A 10,755-nucleotide genomic window follows, 5' to 3' on the forward strand; every position below is an offset into this window, starting at 1 on the left:
CTATGTCATTAAGAACATACAAATTTATATTTTCCTGGTGGACTGATACTTTAACATTATGAAATGTTATTGTTACCTTTAATAAAGCCTTTCATCATAAGGACTACCTTGTCTGATGTTAGTATAACAACATCAGGGTTCTTTTGATTACTGGTTGCAAGTATACATTTTTCTATTCATCTACTTTCAGCCTCATTGTATTTTTATACTTAAGGTATATTTCTTGAAATCAGCATATAGTTGAAGTTTTACATTAAGTCTTAAAATCTTTGCCCTTCTAATAGGAGTATTTATTCTATTTATATTTGATAGAGTGACTGAGAGATTTGGGTTTAAACCAACTATCTTACTATTTGTTTTCTACCTGTCCAATACATTCTATGTTCCTTTTTCTCTCTTTTCTTGCCTTTTTAAAATAAAATTTAAATCTAAAATTTTCTTTTTATTATTCTATTTTTTTCATCTATTAACTTGCTAGTTGTACATTCTTTTACTGTTTTTTAGTGTTATAAGAGAGATTATAATATGCATCCTTGACTTAATGGAAATTTCTCTAATATAAATTAGGACTTTTCCCAACTCTTGAACAATGCAAGGATTTTAGAACCCTTTAATTATAATTTACTACCCACCACATACCTTACTGCTATTGTTGTCATGTATTATAATTCTTTCTATATGTTAAACTCTATAAGGTATTGTTATTATTATTATTTCATGAGTCAATATTTATTTAGAATTACATATTTATCCTAGCAATTCTAGTAGGAGAGTCATGGTGAAGACCGCTTGGGTTCTAGAGCAGAGTCATGACATCTGTAGCAGAGAATTTTATTGAAGCATAGAGTTAAACTCTATTTTAACCTTGAAAAGCATCTACAATTATGCTATTGTCCCTTGGTAAGGGATGAACATCTGACTATGATAACATTTTGTGAGGATGGGTCTCTATCCTTCTTTACCTTAAACCAGCAATCATTGTGTGGTACTGTGTCCCCAGTCAATACAATACATGGGTCTGAGAATCAAAGAGTGGAAGTTGGAGTGACTCCACTCACCGTCGCTCTCAGAAAACTGTTTGAAGAATTTGTTCTTCCTAGCCCCACAATTTTTAGCTCCTGTGGTTCTGTAGATCCTAGTTCCAGAAAGAGGACTCTTCCACCAGGGAACAAAGAATCCTACTTAACTTAATATTCTGACTGCCACCTTGCCACTTTGGGGTCCTTGTGTCAGTGAAAAGGAGCTACCACCTTGTGGGGGGAAACTGACTTTGATATCATGAGGAGGTGGGGCTATGCTACATAATGGAGCAGGCAGAAACATTTGGCACTTCGGTGATCCACTAAGGAGTCTCTTGATATTCCATGGCCAGTTTTAACTGTAAATGGAAAAATTCAGCAACCACGACCTATTAATGGCATGGTAATCAGGAGCTCAGGATCCCAAGAGATGAAGATCTAGGTCACCCACTAGACAAACTATATAGACCAGCACAAACACTACCTGAGGATGAGAGAAATCTAGATTGGGCAGTAGAGGTGAGAGATGATAAGTATCAATGATAGCCTAGAGTCTAACTGCAGCAACAGGGGCTATAGCTCATCTCACAAACTCTCCTCTCTTACGTTTTGCCAGAAATTATAACTGACCAGAATCCTGGAGAAGCTGTGATGGAATAGAGTGAACCTAATGTAAAAAACACATGGATCTAAATGGTGCAAGAGGTGGGCCTTGGCAGACATTGTTAATGCTCTACCCAGACCTTCTGAGATTCCTTTAACTACTTTGGTTTTTGTGTTCAGTGCCCAGTTGCCATATACTTCGGGTAAAGGGTCATACCAGCAACTTTCTCTGGAAGATTTTCCTTGTATGTTTGAAGCCTCTGGGGCTGGAGATTCCTGGGAGTTATACCAACTACCCATTTCTTGGACCATGACTAATATCTAGATGGGGCAGGGGTACAAAAATTCCACTCCCTTGCTTCAAGGCAAAAAGGGCTTTGCAGTACACTTTATACTCCATAGCTTCTTGTAGGATGAGACTGAAGATAGATTTCACCTGAAACTCCATTCTTGCATAGTTCCTTTCCCATCCTGCTTCCTTCCCTCCCTTACCTGTCTGTTCTGAATGCGTTCTCAATAAGTTACATGCAAACAAATATCCATCTCAGGTTGTTTCTAGGGAACCTTACCAAAGACTTCCCCCAAATAAACTACCTGCACCCAATTTCTTCTCCAAAATAAGAAGGAAATCATTCATTCAATGAATTTTAATAGCTGAGAAGACCACATAACCCTAAGTTATAATAGGGGAACTTCAACTATTATAAAAATCATTAAAATGGAATCACAGATTATCTTGGTATACATAACTATACTTTGTACTTTTAATGGATTTTAATAGACTTTGACTCACTTTCTGTATGGAAGATCAGTTGTGTTTGCAGAAATGTCATTAACAATGACATTAAAAACTTCAAGATGTGAAATTAGTTTCAATGGTGTAAATTTCAGTGAGAAGAAATTTCATTTAACACAAGGGAGAACTTGTAGCTATTAGGGCAGCCTCAGGTTAGGTTGAATTTCGTGTCATCTTAGATTTCCAAACACAAGCTGAACAATCACTTGGTGAAAACAAAACAAAGTGCTCTTCAGGCATCAGAAGCATTAAACTGGTAGCTAGTTGATGCAGGTGATTATAGTTATCATCTATATTCAGGAACTTAAATATGATATTTTGAACCCTCTTTTTGTTGGAGATTCAACTGAGAAATTATTATTTCCAATAATTTACTTTTTCTATTCTTTTTGTTTTGCTTTCTAGTAACCAGTATTAAGTTCATCATTTGTTCTATATACATTTCTCTTTAACCAAATCTCATTTTTATTGTAAAAACTGTTGTTCAAATGTATAACCAACACTAGCCTATGGGATCCTTCAATGAGTTGTGTTGGGCAGTGACCGTGACTGAAGGTGTGGACTGAAAACCATGGGCTTTCTATACCTGTAGATGGTTGAAAACCAAATTTAAATTCCATTTGTTGAACTGAGGCACTTTTTGAAATAATAGCCTTTCTCTTATGTGAAAATTAGGGCATTGATTGGAAAGTAGGATGCCTAGAATTGAAGTAGGATATATGGGAGTGTTTGGATCACTGCTCTCTGATGGCATCATTCAACATCCCTGCCCACCATGCCTCAGACCATCCCACCATCCATAGCTTTAAATGTCTTATACACCATCATGGTATCCCATATAACATAGCTTCTGACTAAGAAAACTTCCTTTATGGTGAAAGAGTTAAGGCAATGAACTGATGTCTATGGAATTCACTGGTCTTATCATTTATTCCATCACCTGGAAATAAGTGGTCTTATAGAGAGGTAGGATGGTCTACTGAAAACTCAGTTAAAATGCTAGTAGGGAGATTTTGTGAGGTTATGGTGCTATTCTACAAGATGTGCTATATGTTCTAAGTCAGCAACCAAGATATGGTCTTATTTTTTTTCCATTGCAAAAGTATAGGCTCCAAGATGGAAGTGGAAAGTGTACCTTTCACACATAATGCAAACTGGAAAATGTTTTGTTTTCTACCCCTATGATTCTAGAGTGTGCTGGTGTAGAGGTGTTGGTAAGCATGAGAGGAATGCTTCTACCAGGGGACACACCATGGTTCCACTGATTGGAAATTAAGACTACCACCTGGATGCTTAAAGCTCTTCATGTCACCAGGAATACAGGCCAAAAAAGGTGCCAACTGGAATGACTGATCCTCACTATCAAGAGGAGATAGTGTCACCGATAAACACAGAGGCTTAAAGGACTATGGTTGGGACTCACAGATCTCCTGGGGTTGACTCTTAGTACTGCCATGTCTGCTGGTAAAGTTAATGGAGGACTCCAACAGTCTTATAAGACCATCAAGGGCTCAGATCCCTTGGGAATGAGGGTTCGGGTTGTTCAACCCAAGTAATGGAGCCTGACCAGTTGCAGCTGGTGGCTCTGGGCAGGAGAACATAAAATGGGTGGCAGGGGATGGAAGTTAGGAATATCAATTACAGCCCTGTGACTTCTTTTTTCTTTTAATTTTTATTTTATTTTATTTTTATTGGAGTATAATTATTTTACAATGTTGTGTTAGTTTCTGCCGTACAGCAAAGTGAAGCAGCTATATGTATACATATATCGCCTCCCCCTTGGACCTCCCGCCCATCACCGTCGCCCCCCAGCCCACCATTCTGCCCATCTAGGTCATCACAGAGCACTGAGCTGAGCTCTCTGTGCTATGCAGCAGGTTCCCACTAGCTATCTATTTTACAGGGTAGTGTATTTAGGTCAAACCTAATCTCCCAATTCATCCCCCCAACCCCATGTCCACACATCCATTCTCTACATCTGCGTCTCTATTCCTGCTCTTGAAATAGGTTTGTGAGTTCTTGCAGAAATAAAGGTGACAAGGATCTACCTCATTTTCTCACTTGTTCTGCCATGCATATATTTAAACTAATTTTTCTTTTCTTTTCTATCCCTTTCTTCCAGGGCATGCTGACGGTGGTTAGCTTTATAATATGTTTCATGGGTTACAGAATTCTGAGACAGGATCATGATGGAACCAGAAGAGGAATGAACATCATACAGAGATTCTGTATAAGCTGGCTGGATTCAGCCACCAGTAAGATTCCAAGTTATCATCCTTTTAGGGAGAAAGTGAGCACGTTTTGATTTTATAAGGAACAGCTCCATTATGTTAACTGGCAGTATTTTTTCTTCTGGAGGATTAAGTATGGGAAGAAGGGTTTATGTTAATATTGGGCATGGGTAGCAAAGAAGTGCACTCTAGTGAATGTTGTCACTTTTTTCAATCAAGTGTTTGCTTTCCTTTTGATGATTGCAGAATTTCCCACCTTAAAGTCTGCCTCTCACTCTAGAAGCTGAAAATGGCATATACTCACTTTCTCACCTTCCTTAAAGTTAGTGTGTGTGTACATTATCTAGAATCCACCACTAACCAGATACAATCTCCCAAAACTATATCAGAAGTAAGCCACAGGAAGACTGCGAGGGACTCTTTGACAGCTACAACATTATAAAAAGATCAAGTTCTTTGAGCAGTAGTGGTGCTCTCACTGACAAATTCTGGGGTGTGAATTTTGGGTATTGTTCCTGGCTGGGTAACCCTGAGCCTGAGATATTTCTAGCCCTCCTAGCAATTCGACATCACTTTTTTGGTTTACAAAGTTTAATTTTTATATAATTTCATACTTAGCAACACAACATTGCAAGAATAGTTAAGGAATCATATACCCTTGAGAAAGGAAGAGAGGGATAGAGAGGGGGAGAGAGGGGATAAGAGGAACTGCGGGTGGGGGAATGGTAAAGCAAGTGAGGCAAAGTGTAAACAACTGGTAAATTTAAATAAAGGGAATATGGGAGTTCCTTAACTATTCTTGCAACACACACACACATATACACACACACACTTTTTTTCTGAGTCATTTCAGAGTAAGTTGCAAATATCATAGTTCTGTATCCGTAAATACTTCAGTGTATATTTTGTAAGAACATGGATATTCTCTTACCTAGCACCATACAATTATCTAAATCAGAAAATGTAACATTGATATAAAACTATTATCTAATCCATACTTCATATTCAAATTCCTATATCACTTAAACAAATTTCTTTACTGCTTGAGTGAGTCTGTGTTAGCTTCTGCGAACTCTAATTAATTTGCAATCTCAGAAATCACTTCCTCCAGCATATGTTCCTGGACCTCAACTTTGGGTTAGGCAACTCTCTTACGTACCCTCATAATACAGGGTACTTTACCTACCAGTGTATTTCTAACACTCTATTCCTGATTGTGTTGGCCTCTCCAACCTGAATCAAGCCACTTAAAAGCCAGGTATGTCTCTTTTTCACTGGTCTTTCTTCACTGACTAGAACAGTTTCTGACACATAGTAGATACTCATGAATATTTGTTGAACAACTAGATCTGCACACTTTAGCAGCAATTAAGATGAAATATGTTATAAGTTGTATTTGTCATTTTCACTCTTTCAGTTGACAGCTGTATCTGTCAAGGTTCAATGCAAAGTAGAAACCACTCCAGGTAATTTTTACAGGAAGAGATTTATTGCAGGAAATTGATGCATATAAGGTTTAGGAGGGAAAGATCTAGGCTGGACTACTAGAAATTATTCCCAGAAAAATGCAGAATGGACCATCACCAACACTCCAAGGTCATCATTTGAGTTATTCAAGACATACCCCCAAAGCTTTGATCCAGGGGTCAGGAAACTGTAAGCAAGAAGCTGCTGCTATTGCCACCGTGGATGATTGCACTGTCTCTCAACACTCAGAAAGCTGGAAAATGGCTACTAGAATCCCACTACAGAAAAAAATTCACATTTTCCCAAGTTTTCTTGACAGTGTAAGGGATAAAAAGATGGCTTTAGACTTTATCTCACTTCTGCCTTATATTTCATGAGGTCATCCCATTATCAGAAATCAATTCACATTCAGAAACCCAATTGCAAAGGAGTCAGGAATATGTACTTTTCAGCTACCCAGTCTCTGTAATGCACCCTATAGAGAATGAGTTAATTCCCAGTATGTACCACAATGGCATCCCCATTCATGAGGTTGCTGAAGCTAGACACAGGTATGTAATCCTCAACACCTCCCTGACACCATGTTTCTCCCATTGGATGGAGGTGGTAGCACCTCTTCACCATGAGATTAAATTTAGAGGGTTAAATTTAGTACTCCCAGGGAATGGAATGAAGTATACCTTGGTTGACTGCTTCAGAATCACTTACCCTCTGAGCAGTTTTCTGCCTGAGAAAATGGCAGTCACATGACCAACTTGGATGTTCCTCCCTCTGGAGGTGGTAGTAACATGCTAACTCATTTTCCAGGTACCCCTGTGACTTCTGGGGTCAATGTGGTGGAAGAAAAATGGGTAAAACAAAACCCAGAGAGATGAGGAGACATGTGCAACATCATAGAAAGAGCATGAACTTTATTTTCACATGGCTTTAGATCTGAATCCTGATCATGCCTCTTACTAAATGGAGCAAGTACCTTAGGCTCTCTGTATCTTGGTTTCCTCATCTTTAAAATACCTATCTCATAGGATGGTCATGAGGATTAAATTAGATAACACATGTTAAGTGCAGGTACCTAAAAGTACACAAAGAAATGTTGGTTCTTGGGACTTCCTTGGTGGTCCAGTGGTAAAGAATCCGCCTTCCAATGCCGGGGACACAGATTAGATCCCTGGTTGGGGAATTAAGATTCCGCATATCATGGGGCAACTAAGCCCACGTGCTGCAACTACTGAGCTCGCGCCTCAACGAGAGAGTCTGTGAGCCACAAACTACAGAGCCCACACACTCTGGAGCCTGCACACCACAACTAGAGAAGAGAAAACCTGAACGCCACAACTAGAGAGAAGCCCACCAACCGCAGCGAAGATCCTGTGTGCCGCCACCAAGACCCGACGCAGCCAAAAAAAAAAGAAACCTATAAAAAGCAACTCTAATAAAAAAACAAGACTATATGATAACATGATATAATTATCATAATGATAATGCTAATTCAAAAAAAGAATATAAAATTTAAAAAAAAAGAAAGGGCTTCCCTGGTGGCGCAGTGGCTAAGAATCTGCCTGCCAATGCAGGGGAAATGGGTTCCAGCCCTGGTCCGGGAAGATCCCACATGCTGCGGAGCAACTAAGCCCGTGCGCCACAACTACTGAGCCCACGTGCCACAACTACTGAAGCCTGGGCACCTAGAGCCAGTGCTCCACAACAAGAGAAGCCACGGCAATGAGAAGCCCGCTTGCTGCAACTAGAGAAAGCCTGCGCGCAGCAACGAAGACCCAAAGCAGCCAAAAATAAATAAATAAATAAATTTATTTTTTTAAAAAAGAAATGTTTGTTCTTTTACTAGTTTCCTATGGCTGCTGTAATAAATTATGATAAGCTTAGCAGCTTGAAACAACAAATTTAATTTCAAATTAATCTCTTACAGTTCTGTACATCAGAAATCCAACATCAGTTTCACTGGGCCAAAATCAAGGCGTTGGCAGGGTTACACTCTTCCTGGAAGCTCTAGGGGAGAATCAGATTCCTTGCCATTTCCACCTTCTAGAGTTGCATTCTTTGGCTGTTGGGCTCTTCCTCCATGTTTGAAGCCAGCAGTACAGTATTTTGCTCCAGTCCTCACATAGCTAGGTCAAATTACCCTCTCCTCTTACTTGTGATTTACAGTTAAGGCCTACTTGCATAATCTAGAATAATTTCTAAATCTTAAGATCCTTAACTTAATCACATCTGCAAATTCTGTTATCATATAAGGTAACATTCATGGACCCAGAGACCTGGATAACTTTGGGAGCTGTTATTCACCTGACCACAGTTCCTTTCATCACCAACCCTTACTATCTTTTTAAAAAACCCATTTGGTGTCTTGAGCAGTGTGTCCAACAGAAATATAATGTGACACACATGTGTAAAATTTTCTAATATCCACATTAAAAAGAGTAAAAGGAAACAGGTGAAATTAATTTTAATGAATTTTTAAACCAACATGCCCCCAAATATTATCATTTCAACATGCAGTTAGTATAAAAATTATTAATGTAATATATTACATTCTTTCTTAAAATACTTTAAAAATCCAGTATATAATTTACATTTACTGCATATCCCATTCAGACTAACCACATTTCAATTGCTCTATGGCCACATGTGGCTAATGGCTACTGTATTGGATAGTGCAGATCTGGAGGGCTATAGAATTAAAAGGGCCCAGGGTGGGTTGGACCGTATACTCTTCACATCAAACCCATGTTTCAGCAGCTACAGCCTACACCTCATTCTGCCTATATCCACTACCAAGTTGATGACAACTGCCTCAAATCCTTATCAGTGAGCCAAGGCTGCCACCAGTGTGTTATAAACACCCCATAGAACCAGACTGAGCATGGGATTAACCTCAGGTTATGTATCAGTTAGGATACAGTCAAGAAAACATAATCCACCCTACGTTTTAAAAGAAGAGGGATTTTTAATTTTGGAAATTATACCAGTTGATGGAAGAACTGAGAAATTCAACAATAGATAGTGAGACAAACCACAGATTGGCAACATTACACAGCTGCTACCACTTCTAATGATGGAAGGAGAATAGAAGGAGGTGGTATTGTCTGAAATTGGCACCTCCCAAGAGTTAGAACCATGGCAAGGATTTTGGACCATGAAGGAAGGGACTGTTTTGTGAGAGCTGAAGATATGGAGAAAACATAGCCACTATTGGATATGTTGCCTGAGGAAGGAGGAGTAAGAGAGGGAAATACCCTGATTCTCCCTTCCTTCCACTCTCCAGTGTTCTGCCAGGGCCTCCCACTGCCCTAATCTATCTGGAAGCCCTTTGTCGAGGGACGCTAGGAAATGTAGTTCCCTGAGAGTTAGAGTGGAGCAGGGGAAGATCAGGGAACAGACCAAGAGCAAACAGGCAAACAAAGTGTCACAGTCCACGCCTTTTGCTATTCATAATATTTACCACGTACATTACAACTTCATGCTTCTTTCTAGCAGGATGCAACTATGTTTCACAAAAATGAAGATGCCCTCATCATCTCTTCAATATGGGTGAGGCAAGTCATCATTGCTCTTTTTAAGTCCAAGATCTCTAGGGAATTCACAGTTTTCCCCAGTAAACCATGGCTTCTCATGGTCTGGTGACATATGAAATAATTGGCAAAGTTAAATATCATTGACCTTCTTTGTACAAAGTAGCCTAGGAAAGGGAAAAAAGAAATAATCAGTAAATATTAATATATACATAACAAAAATATGCATAGCTGTTAATCATCTCTGTAACTGGTCATAAGGGCAGAGTTGATATTTATTACTTCCTTCTGTCACTATTCATTGCATGCTTCCATTGTCCTTAGTCAATGATTTGGCTGGTGGTGGCTCTTTGCCTGGGTAGTGAGCCAAACCTTCATTCCTGAAGGATCCAAATCCTCAGTGGTCTTGCCTTTATTGGGCTCTTCCTTTAATTGTTTCTACTAGAGATGGAAAAACAAGGGATTCCCCAATGATTCCTTCTGGGTACCAGAATCCTCTCTGCCCTCATCGTGTGGCAGCAACTTAAATCGCCCTTGTTAGTTGGGACTGACCACTCCAACCAGTATTGTAACCTCTCCTCTGGCTATTGGTTTAGTGGTATAAGGACCCCCAAATAGTCATGTGTCAGTTTCAATTTTTCATTCAATTGGACGATTATTGTGTCCCCTCATGAAAGCACGCCTCCCTTGGGGCTGTAGCAGTTGAGGTGGATGCCTCTGTCCATATCCCCTTGGTCCACCTGAGTCACCTGCAGCTGCAATAGAGGCTCCCTGCACAATGACAGCTTCTCCCCTTCTCTAGTCTCTTCCTGTGAGTTTTTTCTCACACTCTGCCAAAGGAAAACAGCCCAGAAATGCAAGGGAGTTAATGTCCTTTAATTGGAGTTGGTGGGTATATATGCCTTGCCTTCCTGTCCTTCAAAAGGACAATTCTGAAGCTTGTTCCATACTGTTTTTCAGAGGGATCTTGGTGAGATTGAGCTTCAGTTGCCCACAGCAATCACCTGCTCATCATCACACACCTTACTGGCTTTTCTCCTTTCTGTGTCTCACTTTCCTCCCTTCACTACTTGTGCTTATTGGAATCATCTTCCAGGTAAACTGCCTGCACC

The sequence above is a fragment of the Kogia breviceps genome, chromosome 3 (assembly GCF_026419965.1).
Source record: "Kogia breviceps isolate mKogBre1 chromosome 3, mKogBre1 haplotype 1, whole genome shotgun sequence".
NCBI lineage: Eukaryota > Metazoa > Chordata > Mammalia > Artiodactyla > Physeteridae > Kogia > Kogia breviceps.